The sequence below is a fragment of the Pongo abelii genome, chromosome 10 (genome assembly GCF_028885655.2).
Source record: "Pongo abelii isolate AG06213 chromosome 10, NHGRI_mPonAbe1-v2.0_pri, whole genome shotgun sequence".
In the NCBI taxonomy this organism is placed as follows: Eukaryota; Metazoa; Chordata; class Mammalia; order Primates; family Hominidae; genus Pongo; species Pongo abelii.
In genome coordinates, this window is record NC_071995.2 from 8486346 (window position 1) to 8500138 (window position 13793).

Sequence of the window (13793 nt, forward strand, 5' to 3'; positions counted from 1 at the left end):
ATATCTACTTCTGGACATACTATCACCTGCAAGTTTTCTGTATTTAATTATATTTCCCTTTCATTTTTCATTGGCAGATTTAGGTGTGACAGTAGATTAAGTACCAATGTCCAGCAATCCAATAATGTTTCTTCATCATCCCTCACCATTTTACTGATACTGATGCATATGGTCTTATGTCTTCTGCTGGAGATTGTGCCAAGAGACATTGGACCACGTGTCACTCACCTTCCTCATAATCCTCTCCTTTACTTTGTACTGTTTTAGTCTGCAGTGACTCTGAAGAGATTATGTATGTATATATACACGTATATATACATACATATATATACACGTATATATACATACATATATATACACACATATACATATATATAAAGAGTGTGTGTGTGTGTGTGTGTGTAATAATCAGATTTTAAAATTCAGGTTAGGACAAATCGAACAAGTCTGTTGTGGACCTTCTTACAGTTTGAGGAGTTGGTGGGACAGCTGAATAACCTAATCTCTCACAGTGATCCATTAACATTTTAGTACTTCCCGCATCTATCTCCTCCCCTTTCACGCCACTTAAAAAATATTAGAAATGACTTTTAAACTACATTTTAAATTTTGGAATAGTTTCAGCTACATAGAAAAATTGTCACAATAATACACTGTACAGAAAGTCCCTATATGGCCCACATCCAGTTTCCCAATTATTAACATCTTACTTTAATATGGCACATTTGTCATAATTAGTGAACTAGCATTGATACATTATTATTAACTAAAGTTCTTTATTCAAATTTTCTTAGTTTTTGCCTATTTTTTTTTTCTGTTTCAGGATTCCATCCAGGATCCTTGGCTATGAACAGTTTCCCAGACTTTCCTTGCTTCTGATGACTTTGACAGTTTTCAGGAGTACTGGTATTTTGTACCAGTTGGGTCAGGTATTTTGTAAAATGTTCCTCGATTGGGGTTGGTCTGATGGTTTTTCATGATTAGGCTAGGTTTATGGGTTTGGGAAGGAAGACCACAAAAGCAAGTGCCATTGTCATCACAGAGCATCAAGGGTACCTACTATCAATACGACATCATGGTTAATGTGAACCCTGAACACTCGACTGAGGCAGTATCTGTCAGGTTTCTTCACTCTTGTCTCTCTTTTTAAATTGTGTTCTTTAGAAGGAAGTCACCATACATGGCTCATATTTAGGGTGTGGGGAGTTATGCTCTACTTCCTTAAAAGTGAAATATCTACACAAATTATTTGGAATTCTTCTGTATGAGAAAGGAGATTTGTCTATTTTCCCACATTTACTCATTTATTCATTTATTGACATCAGTATAGACTCATGGATATTTGTTTTATGGTTGGTTTGTAATCCAATGCTACATTATTTATTTTGTTGTTCAAGTTGTTCCAGCTTTGGACTGGGAGCTCTTTTGATTGGCTTCTGTGTCCCTTCGACATATGCCCATCATTACGTTTGAGCATTTTCTTACTTTCTGCCACTATAAGATGCTTCAGTCTCTTCTCATATATATTCTGTTCCAGTCCTAGAATCATCCATTTTGTCAAGGATCTCTGGTATCTTTTTGGAGACTAGTATTAGAGACAAAGATGCCATTTTAAATCAACCATCTGAACACTTCACTCAATATAACTGTCCCCATATTTTTCCACTTTGTTTACTCTTATTGTTCCCTTTCTTCTTAATAATTGAAACCTCCCTATCATTAAGCTCATTCTCAGGAGCTGAGCAAGGAGATCCCTGACAGCTTCCCCCACATCACGGGGTCTTTCCAACAGTAAATCAAATAAGGTGCCCAAGCAGTAAAAGCACTTTTATCACAGCATCAGTCATCACCTGGGTGGGGACGTTGGGGCATAGAGTTATGAAAAAGCTTAGCTTAATTATATAAGGACTCCAAAATTTCTCACATTTTTAACATTTCAGCAGCCTCAAAAAAAGTATTTCCGTTAATATTTGCTTTTCAAATGGCACTATTAAAAAAAGAAAATGAAAAGATAAGCCCCACATAGGGAGAAAATATTTGCAAATTAGATATTTAATAAAGAACTTGTACCTAGAATATATAAAGAACTCTTAGAAGTCAATAAGAAGAATGTAAACAATGTCATTTTTAAAATGAGAAAAAGACTTGAACTAGACACTTCAAGAAAGATACACTGATGACAAATAAGTACATGAAAAGAAGCTCTACATCATTAGTTGCCAGGGAAATGCAAATCAAAACAATAATGAGATTTCACCATGTATCTATTAGAATGTGTAATTTAAAAGTTTGGCCATTCCAAGTGTTGGAAAGGATGTAGAGCAACTGAACTCTCACATGTTGTTGCTGGGAGTGTAAAATGGTACAAACACTTTGCAAAACCATTTGATGGTCTCTTAAAAAGTTAAACATACACCTAAAATTATATATACATGTGACCCATTCTTTTCATTCTTAGCTATTACCCCCCAAAAAGATAATTTCATTTCTGGCGATATGCCCTCTACTACTAACTTACCTGACTACAGCAAAATATGAAGCATCCTGTTGAGATGTTGGCATCGAGGGATAATAGAACATCCATTAATCCAAGTCCTTGGATGACTTTATGGAACAGAGCTTTATACCACCTCCTACCCCTAATTCATGTTGGATATGTAGTGTGAGCAAGAAATACATTTCCTATGGTTTTAAGCCACTGAGACTTTGAAGTTATTTGTTGCCACAGCATAGACACACCTGTTGAATACAGTTACTATGCTGGAAGAGTCTCTCACTTCTCACTATTTTTTCACAATGTTTCCTGAGATTTAGTTTGCTTTCCTCCACTTTCTCCCTTTTTACTTTTTCTCTCTTTTCTGTTCTGATAATCACCACTTCCTCATACCTTTCATCTTACCCTCTTATGCACTCTGGTTATTGTCCATCTTTTTTATCCTTCTACATGCATGCAGTCATTTTCTATGATATCACAACCAGTTATGCTACCAAGGCCTATCACTGGGGGCAAATGTGGAGGTGTTGCTAAAGAAGAAGATGGGTAAGAGAAACAAATAAGTTACTTTCTCCATCTTGCTGTGATTTATTAGAGAACAAGTTAGATTCAGAGTCCATACTCAGTCATCCTTCAAAATCAATCGTTGATTGAGAGTAAAAATACCTAAGTATCCAAACCACTTATGAGCTAACAATCAATCAATCTACCCTAGCCCAATGTACTTCAGTGCAATAAGGTGTATTCTCCTTAAAAGAGATAAGAAGGGATATATAGAAGTGAAGATAAATGCTATACTGTTATAACAAAAATATACATCAATACAGAGGACTAATTAAGATAAAAATGTTATTTTTCCTTAAGACTAATGATATTTGTAGCAGGTCTAGACTGGCTGGGTAGCTTTGCTCCACAAGGTAATTCAGGGATTCAGGTTCCCTCCACCTTGTAGTTCTGCCATCTCTTCGTAATCTATTCTGGGAAAGAATGAAGCCCTAATGTCCCATGCATTTATTTTATGTGATGTGATGCATTAACTTATTTTCCATGCACATAAAGTAGTAGCAACTATGTACTGTCCTGGGGAGAATTGAGAAAATGGCCACTCAAATAATTTTCCTAAGGGAATTCTTTGGGAGCCACGTTGAGAAAGGCCACCTTAATGCACCTTGTCTTACTGGTCAAAGCACAGTCATTGCCATGTCCAGCCCACAGGAAACTGAAATAGAAGAAAGCAGGACAAATGCTTTCCTTTTAGGAAAAGGTTATATTTGTTTCTCTACTAAGATATTGTAAAGCACTCAATCATAAAATGGGGTCTATACCTGGGTGGCCAACTGTCAGGAACAAGGAAAAATGGATTTTGGAATAGAACCAACAGTCGACCACAGAACTGGAGTCATTGGTGGGGTGGGGGCGGGTCAGATTACACACTGTGGGAAGTCTGCCACCTGGAAGGAATCTTTTACGGCGGTGACTTCACACTGGTTCTATTCACAGCTTTCCTGGCTCCTTCTCTCACTCAATCTAGCAGTCAGGTCCTGAGAATAACATTTTTGTTTAATCGTGAACCCTATTATAGTTCTCTGTTCAGAAAAGTTTAACGATCATCCTGACACATCCAAGACAATAGGCTTTGAGGCAGTTTCCAGGAATTTAGTTGCTATTGCACTCCACAGTGTTTATCACCATCTAATACATATTTTACCAACTGATTTTGATTATTGATTGTCTCTTCCAACTAGAATGCAAACCCCGGGCCAGGTGCGGTGGCTAAGGCCTGTAATCCCAGCACTTTGGGAGGCTGAGGTGGGCGGATCACAAGGTCAAGAGATCAAGACCATCCTGGCCAATATGGTGAAACCCCACCTCTACTAAAAATACAAAAAAATTAACTGGGCGTAGTGGCGAGCGCCTGTGATCCCAGCTACTCAGGAGGCTGAGGCAGGAGAATGCCGTGAACCAGGGCAGGCAGAGGTGGCAGTGAGCCAAGATCGCGCCACTACACTCCAGCCTGGGCGACAGAGCAAGACTCTATCTCAAAAAAAAAGAATGCAAACTCCATGAAGGCAGGATTGTTTTATTGTTGTGGTCACTTACTCTGCTCTAGTTCCAATGCCTAGAACAAAGTTACAATAATAACTAGTGGTTGTATGGCATTTACTATGTGCTTTGTAACTAGGATGATTATGTAATTTATATTTCTAAGTGGGGCACTTTTGAGAGTGAAGAGAAGGCTCTATTAATAATTACGCCAGAATGATGGAAATAATCAAGACTGTTCCAAGCAAACTAGGATGCATTGCCACTCTATGTGTAACTACTCTAGGTGTTTTACATGTATTTCCTCATTTAATCTTCATTACAACACTTGAGGTAGTTACTGTTGTTATTCTCATTTTACAGATAAGAAATAAGAATTCTTATCTGTGGCATAGACAAATTAAATCATTTAGTTAAGGTCACACAAGTAGTATTTGGGGAAGCTAGGATTTGAGTCCAGGAAGTCAGGGTTCAGTGCTCATGATTATCCTGATATAGAATAAAATATTTGTAGCTTAAGAGAATGAACCGGACATATCCTCTCTGATATTCTCTGTTGTTTCAAGTTCTCTCTATCAGGATATTCTGAAAAGGGGTTATTCATGCCTTAAAGAATGGCATAACTACATGACTCATTAATAACTCTGTCCAAATGAAAGAAAAATCTGAGAGCAATTTGGAGCTTAATGTGAAATGGTGTACTCACAATAGATTCATATATTAGCTCATTCAAATAAATCTATTCTAGGTATGGGTAAATATAAAAACAGATACAAATTAATTGAAAGCAATTTTATGTTTAGCATACCAAACAGTTAGCTTTTCATTGAGGCCTGCTCAGGCCTCAAACTCTCTATGTTTTGGGGTTGCTATCTGCCTCATGATGCAAAGTGGAGGGTTTGACTTCCGGGAGGACAAAGTCATTTTCTCCTCTGAGAAAGCCTCCTACATAGTTGCCTTGTGATTTTCTAGGAATAGGAGGGCAGGGAGTGAGGCCTCATGAGTCTGGGCTTTCAGCTGAGGTCGAGAGAGAAGACAGGGATGGTAACCAGAAAATTTAGAGTGGATGTAGTAACCTCCAGAACTCATTGCTGTCAACTCAACCTGCGCATCATGACAAGCAGAGAAGTGGATTCTTTAATAACAATAATAAAAAAGTTCAACCCCCCCACCCCCAAATACCAGATATTTAGATTATTTTGGATAATATTTTTACACCACTGACAAAAATTCTTTCCAACAAAATATGAGGTCTATTATATGTGCCACATTTGTAAGGACATAGTTATCTCAAGTATAGAAATGATGTGGAGAGAAAGGGGAGTGAGACAGAGTAAGGAAAATTTATTCCATTTCCCAGTATTAGAGCCTAACACAATCATTATCTCAAGATTATGAGGGATTTTCTCTGGAAATTTTTGAACTTTCTCTTGAAATTTTTGTTGGAAATTTTTTCTAGAAAATTTTGTTTCTCAGTCTGTCAATGTCCAGATATCTCAATAATGAAGATATTAATACCCACATTCAAAGCATTGTTATTTTTTTGTTAACCATTACTCAAAATTATATTTGTCCAAGACCTTCAGAAAACGTTATGCCTGGCTCAGGAGAAAGCACATGACATTGACAGTTAATATCTAATACACCAACAGACCACAAATTTTAAGCTTCCAACATTTTTACTTGAATTATGCTCATGTATTTTCTAGAGCTTTGAAAGAACACGGTAACAAATAATAGACAACAGCTTAGTCCCTTCCCCTCACTTAGAGATCTTAGCAGAGGAAGTACAAATGAAAAAAAACACATCTTCCTGTGTCACTAGAGTTACAAGTGAAGAGGGACAACATGGTAAATTTTGGAAGGTTCATGAATTTTGAAGTCAGACTTTCTGCATCCAGGCTATGCCATCTAATTTGTTTTTCTCATTAATCCTCTCTTTCTTCACCTACAAAAATAATGATAAAACATTTTTCATGACCTTAGTAAAGTGAACAAGATTAAAATAATCAAAGTACATATACAACCATGTCAAGAACGTCCTGAGAGGGTGCACTGGGAAGAGCACACAATCTCTGGCATCCTTCCCAGTGGCGCTTGAGCTGAATCTATTGATGAGAAAACCTCAAACAAACCCATATTGAGGGGCATTCTGCAAAATAACTGATGAGCACCTTTCAAAAGTGTCAGAGTCACAAAGACAAGGAAGAGCTAAGGAACCATCACAGGTTGGAAGAGACGAAGGAGACAGGACAACTAAATCCAAAGTGCAATCCTGGATTGGATCCTGAAGCTAAGAAATGATGACAAAATTGGTGACATTAAAAAAAAGTTCTATATTTACTAGGAGTATCATACAAAGGATAATTCCTTCATTTATTTTATTATTATGTACAATATGTAAAATATTATTTTATTATTATGTACGATATTAACATAAGGGAAAACTGCATAAAAGGCAGAAGGGAAGTCTGTGCTATTTTTGCAACTCTTTTATAACTCTGAAGTTATCTTTTTTAAAAAGCTTATTGTGGAGACTTTTAAAATAAAATATTCTGGGAAATCTGCAGTTTGATTTTTAATTTTGCTGCTCTTCATAGGCTCAGTTTGTTACATCAGTGAGCCTGAAAGTCTATTTTGTTTGCAGGAACTTGTCAGAGTTACTTTTTACTTCTTTTTAACTTTTCTAATTTATTCAGCCTCTTGGGCCAGGCAATTATTTGAACTGCCAGAGGTGTTGATCTTGTTGACAATCCAAAAACAGAATACAAATCCATGGCTCAGAACTTTTCTAAAGTATCAGTTTTAATAAGGGCATTAACCAGCCCCTGGAGGTTTGCATGCTTCCAAACATATTTTTCACCTATTGCCTCGGTACTAATTGGAGGCAGGTGCACAGCCAGAGGCCATTAACTTCTCAAGGACTGTAATTTCTGTTTGAGAGTGAAAGGAGAGAAAAGTAATACCAATATTAATGAATGAACTCAAACTTTTTATCATAGCAATAAAAACAATATTGCCTTTAGGAGATGCCAAATTTGGCATCTGGTCTCAGTGGGGTGTTGTTAGGAGACCTGTTGCTCAGCACAATCAGAAAGTTGCTAAAGTTTGTTAGAGTAGCACCTGCTCCCTGTCACTGTTCTTCTGGTCCACATCTGATGCTTCAACCAAGACCCTCAATCATACCGTGTCCATTTGTTTGCCAGGCACCCTCTAGCGCCGCCTCTGGTGGATCACCACAGTTAGCTCACCTTAAGAGGTAACTGTTTCTTGTTACTATGTAACATCTGTCCTTCCTACTAACCTAACTCTACCTCCATGACCTCATATGAGGCATGATTTTGTTAGAAATTAATGAAGACTTCCTTTTATATTTTCAGCCATTATATTTTAGAGAAGTCTTTCAGACCAAGAGAAGTGGATTAATGGCAGGATTAAATTCACTCTGACAGGTGGGTTGAGGCAACCCCACCCAGAAATTTTGTATTCTGCGGATGTCTACCCCAGGAATGCAAGAATTTGAATGTCATATATTTATAAGGTTGTCATTGATTACCTGAAGATAAGCCTATATTTATAAGGTTGTCATTGATTACCTGAAGATGAGCCTATATTTATAAGGTTGTCATTGATTACCCGAAGATGAGGCTAATGACTTACCTGCTGAGCGGACCTCCCGAAATGTTTTGTTCAGTAAACATAAAGTTAAGTAGATTTTGCATAATTTATAATTACTCAGAAATCCAAGGATTTGATTTTAGTTGTTAATATTGCCCAGATATTCCTAATTTATGTTTTTCAGTACTTAAAAAATAGAAGACCAGATGTTTTAAGATAAATTATCTAATAAGTAACCAAGACACGCAGTTCTGCGGAGAGTTTCTGGACTTTTTAGACCCTTAGAAAACTGAGTGCAATATACTCCAAAGGTTATAATTGTAGATAAATAAGAAAACTTTTGTTCATCAGGTTTGAACTCATCACTTTAATAATAATATAAATATAAAATAAAATATAAAATAAATATAAAATAAAAAATAACTGATTTGGCCAGGTGTGATGGCTCACGCCTCTAATCCCAGCACTTTGAGAGGCCGAGGTGGGTGGGTCACCCGAGGTCAGGAGTTCGAGACCAGCCTGGCCAACATGGTGAAACTTCAACTCTACTAAAAATACAAAAATTAGCCAGGCACCTGTAATCCTGGCTACTTGGGAGACTGAGGCCGGAGAATTGCTTGAAACTGGGAGGCGGAGGTTGCAGTGAGCCGAGATCGCATCATTGCACTGCAGCCTGGGTAACAAGAGTGAAATCCCATCTCAAAAAAAAAAAAAAAAAAAAAAAAGAATAACTAATTTAACCTAATCACACATTTAATTTGTGGTCCAGATATAGCTAGAATCCATAACTCTAGATGGTCAAGTGTGCTTTCCACCGTAGTGTGCTATTTTTTTTTAACCAATAAAATAGTTCTATGAAATGAACTAATCAGAGCCTGAAGCTCAAGACAATGGTCTGAGGTCCTGGAGTCTGAGTCATAGATCAGGAATTTGCTGAGCAAGCAACCTAAATAGTGAGATAAAGAAAATTCAGAAATTAAATTGAGTGAACAACCAACGCTGATGACTGATAGAGAAAGCTGCCCTGTTTCTTCCCTTAGTGGGTATTTTTGGGGACCATTTGCTACAGCAATGTGGCAGCCCCCATAGAGGCAGAGTAAGTATAACAGGTGCCTCGCCTGAGCAGGCAGGTGCCTGAGCAGGAGGAGTAAGGCCTTCAGCACATCTCCACAGATGGGGACAAGTCCCTGCAAAAACACTTTCTTTGAGCCTAATGACCTACCTGCATCATTAGGCAGCATATGGCATCATCTCCTGCCGCTGAGTCATAGCCGCTTGGGTCCATGGAGTCCGCAGGGCGGTGCAGGAATGTGGCTGGCTACACAAAGAAGGAGTACATTAATGTTGCTGGATTTGGAGATCTATTTATTAAATGTTCACTTGTTTCAGAGTATTTTGTCACTTGATGAGGAAAGACTATTATGACAAATAATGAAAATTATTTATTAGAACTTACTCTGTGATAAGCACTCTTCAAAACACTCTACAGATAGTGGCATACACGGTTGGCCTGTGCAAGAACCTTTTCATTTCTATTTCTTCTTTGTTAGCACAGACCCCCTTCTAAGAAAGAGGCTAAAAAGGCCACGTACATCCATTCATAGCCTCCTTTGTATGAATGGCCATGTGACCCAGCACATCGTAAGAATTAGCACTCACACTTAACATGTGTTTGGCACTGTTCTAAGTGCTCTGTCACATATATACATGCATATCAATGTATCAATCTTCATTCATACCAATCTTCATGTATCAATCTTCAATGTAATCCATCTTCAATGTAATCAATCTTCATACCAATTCTTGATGTAGATACTATTATTCCCATTTTATAAGTGAAAAATTAACATATAGTGAGGCTTAAGTAACTTGCCCTGGTCACATAGTCAGTGGTGGAGCCGGGATTCTATTTCAGACAATGCAGCTCTAGAATCCCAGCTTGGAGCTAGCACAATGTTGACGCTCAGGAAGGAGACAAAAGGGGAAGATCTGTTGGTAGGAATTCTGGAAAAGGATTTTCTCTCCGCCCAAAACAGAAAGAGGTAAGAGAAGGCTGCTGTCCTCCTTACTTCCTGGTTTTTAAGACTGAAGCGTTGCAGGCGTGACACTTGAGGCCGCAGCATCCTGCAACCGTGTGCGTGGCAGTGCTCAGGACACAGGGCGAGGTTACAGTGGAAAGATTTGAAGCACTTGCATTCATTTGACATCAACGAACCACCCATCAAACTCTTAGGCCATCTTATACTAACACAATGTGAGATAAATGTTAACCGCTTTTTAACATTTATTTTTAAAGCCAATTTGGTTAGCTATTCTGTTTTCTGCAGGTAAAATTAGTTAAGAGATAATCTTCTGTTATTTCATTTAATCCGAAACCCAACCTCATAAAAAATGTATTTTTGTTATCCTTGTTTTACAAATAAGGGAGCTGAGGTCGAGAGTTTAATTTATGCAGCTGTTGATTGGCAAAGCCAGGATCCGAATAAAAACAGTCTTTAACCAGCATGCTATGCTGCTTTCTGTCAATGTCTTCATTCAAAGACCACCAGGAACACATCTGTAGTTAAACAAGTTGTGTTTATTTCTTTTTGCAGTGAGGGAAAATACATGCCATGGAGGACCTTGTGGTGCTTCATAAGAGGGTGTTAGAAATAATTTATTATAGTATTTGGGCCGATGTTAGGTAGTTTTGGAGAGGGTTTAAGCAAGCAGGGCTTTGTTCTGGATTGGATGCTGTGATGGTTAATATTATGTGTCAACTTGAGTGAATTACATGCCCAGACAGCTGGTAAACATTATTTTTGGTGTGTCTGTGCGGGTGTTTCTGGAGGAGATTACCTTTTCAATCAGTAGACTGAGTGGAGAAGATTACCCTCACCAATGTGGGTGGGCATCATCCAATCTGCTGAGGGCCCAGGTAGAGCAAAAAGGTGGAAAAAGGAGGAATTTACTCTCTCTCTTTCTCCTTGAGCTGGGGCATCCAGCTTCTCCTGGCCTTGGAGCTTTGATTTCTTGGGCCTTTAGACTTGGAGACTTACATTAGCCTTCTCCTACCTCCCAGCCCTGGGGTTCTCAGGCCTTTAGCCTTGGACTGAGAGTACAGCATCAGCTCCCCTTGTTCTTAGGCCTTCAAACACAGGCTGAATCACACCCCTGGCTTTCCTCATTCTTCAGCTTGCTGATGGCAGCTGATGGGACTTTTCAGCCTCCATAATTATGTGAGTCAATTCCCCTAAAAAGTTTCCTTTTCTATATCTCTTTATATTCTATTGACTCTGCTTCTCTGGAGGGCTTTGACTAATGCAGATGCTGACAGGAAATGAGACTAAATCTACCATAGAGTATCTTAATAAATCTTCTCTAGAAGGAAGAAAAACTACAAGAAGTCTGAAGCTTTATTTGGTAAAGAAACAACACTAACCCCTAGTAGTCAGAATAGGAAGATGTGTGGTCATTTTGGTGGTTTGAAAAGTGTTTATGCTTTTCTGCTTTTATTGTGTGTTCATGATTGCGAAATAGTCTGTTTTTATCTTGTTCCTTGTCTGAAGTTGGCGTTCTGTGAAATTTTTCTGCTGTACAGAACAAGGTCATGGGCAGGTCCTCTGAGTGTCAGGTTAGCTCCCAGATGTCAAGGGATGCTTTTTTCTTTCTTGTTTATCCATTTTCAGAAACTGAAGTTTTTTTCTTAAGGTGAGTTTTTTAAATATCATTATAAAATGTTTTAAAATTTTGTTTTGCATTGGTACTTTTAATACATTTAGCAAACATCTTCCTAACAATGATATTCATTTTCATACTTTCTTAATCCGAATATACTGAAAATAATTTGAGATTTCTTAATCACTTAGGGTCATTGTTATAAAAGATGTTTTCTGAACACAGTTTAGAAATACAGTGCAATGGATACTAACATGTATATGATTGTTTTTTCCTTGAGTATTTAATTCCAGACTGAGATAGTTGTATATTTTGATTTCTCACTATTATCGGCCTTCTTTTCACTGATGTCACTTTTTGGTTTTTATATTTTTTTCCCTTCAACCTCTTTAGACCTGCTGTATCTAATCCACTGTGAACATGAAAACTGTAAGGCCAGTTACATCTAAATTTAACATTATGCTTGATTAGAGACCATAGACAAAGTTCATGGAGTTTGTAAGATTAAAAACAGTTATGAAGTTGGAGCATGATACTGTAGGTAATGGATCCACTTTAAGAAATTTCTGTTTGAGACGCAGTGGCTCATGCCTGTAATCCCAGCTCTTTGGGAGGCTGAGGTGGGCAGATCATGAGGTCAGAAGATCGAGATCATCCTGGCTAAAACAGTGAAACCCCGTCTCTACTAAAAATACAAAAAATTAGCCGGGTGTGGTGGTGGGCGCCTGTAGTCCCAGCTACTCAGGAGGCTGAGGCAGGAGAATGGCGTGAACCTGGGAGGCGGAGCTTGCAGTGAGGCAAGATTGCACCACTGCACTCCAGCCTGGGCAACAGAGTGAGACTCCATCTCAAAAAAAAAAAAAAAAAGGAATTTCTGTTTGAGACCGGGTGCGGTGGCTCACACCTGCAATCCCAGCATTTGGGGAGGCTGAGGCAGGCAGATCACTTGAGATCGAGAGTTCGAGACCAGCCTGCCCAACATGGTGAACCCCATCTCTACTAAAAATACAAAAATTAGCTGGGCCTGGTGGCGCATGCCTGTAATCCCAGCTACCCTGGAGGCTGAGCCATGAGAATCACTTGAACCCAGGAGGAGGAGGTTGCAGTGAGCTGAGATTGTGCCACTGCACTCCAGTCTGGGTGACAGAGCAAGACTCCATCAAAAAAAAAAAAAAAATATATATATATATATATATATATGAAAAAATATGTATGTGAAAAAATCCCCTCAAAGTTAGAAGACAGTCTCTCACATGAGCTGATATGTTTCCTTATATTATACAAGAAGAACAATGTAAAGCATTATTTTTAAAAAATTATCATATGTTTTGGTTTCGAAGAAGCTGAGAGCTAAATTTTATAGAAATCTGTACCTTGGCCAGGCACGGTGGCTCACACCTGTAATCCTAGCACTTTGGGATGCCAAGGCGGGTGGATCACCTGAGGTCAGGAGTTCGAGACCAGCCTGGCCAACATGGCGAAACCCCTCTCTACTAAAAATACAAAAATTAGCCAGGTGTGGTAGTGCATGTCTGTAATCCCAGCTACTCAGGAGGCTGAGGAAGGAGAATCGCTTGAACCCGGAAGGTGGAGGTTGCAGTGGGCCAAGATCGCACCGCTGCACTCCAGCCTCCTGCCTGTCTCACTCTGTTGCCCAGGCTGGAGTGCAGTGGCATGATCTCAGCTCACTGCAACCTCCGCCTCCTGGGTTCAAGCGATTCTTGTGCCTCAGCCTACCTAGTAGCTAGGATTACAGGCGTGTGCCACGGCTAATTTTTGTTTTTTTAGTAGAGATGATGTTTCACCATGTTGGTCAGGCTGATCTGGAACTCCTGGCCTCAAGTGATTCTCCCACCTTGGCCTCCCAAAGTGCTGGGATTACAGGCGTGAGCCACCTCACCTGGCCTCATGTCCACTGTTGTTATCAAGCTTATTTCTCCAGTATTCCATCATTCCATAGCTCTATTTTTTACTAATCCAC

General features: G+C 38.8%; 1 long non-coding RNA gene across 1 annotated transcript; it reads right to left on the bottom strand.

Annotated features, from left to right (window-relative positions):
* Window positions 1–6197: 6197 nt before the first annotated feature.
* On the bottom strand, window positions 6198–10227 carry LOC129049043 (uncharacterized). The gene is made up of 3 exons (XR_008511808.2): window positions 9612–10227; window positions 9378–9473; window positions 6198–6485 (listed from the first exon to the last, which is right to left on the bottom strand). It is a non-coding gene; the product is annotated as an uncharacterized LOC129049043 (long non-coding RNA).
* Between the last annotated feature and the right edge of the window lie 3566 nt (window positions 10228–13793).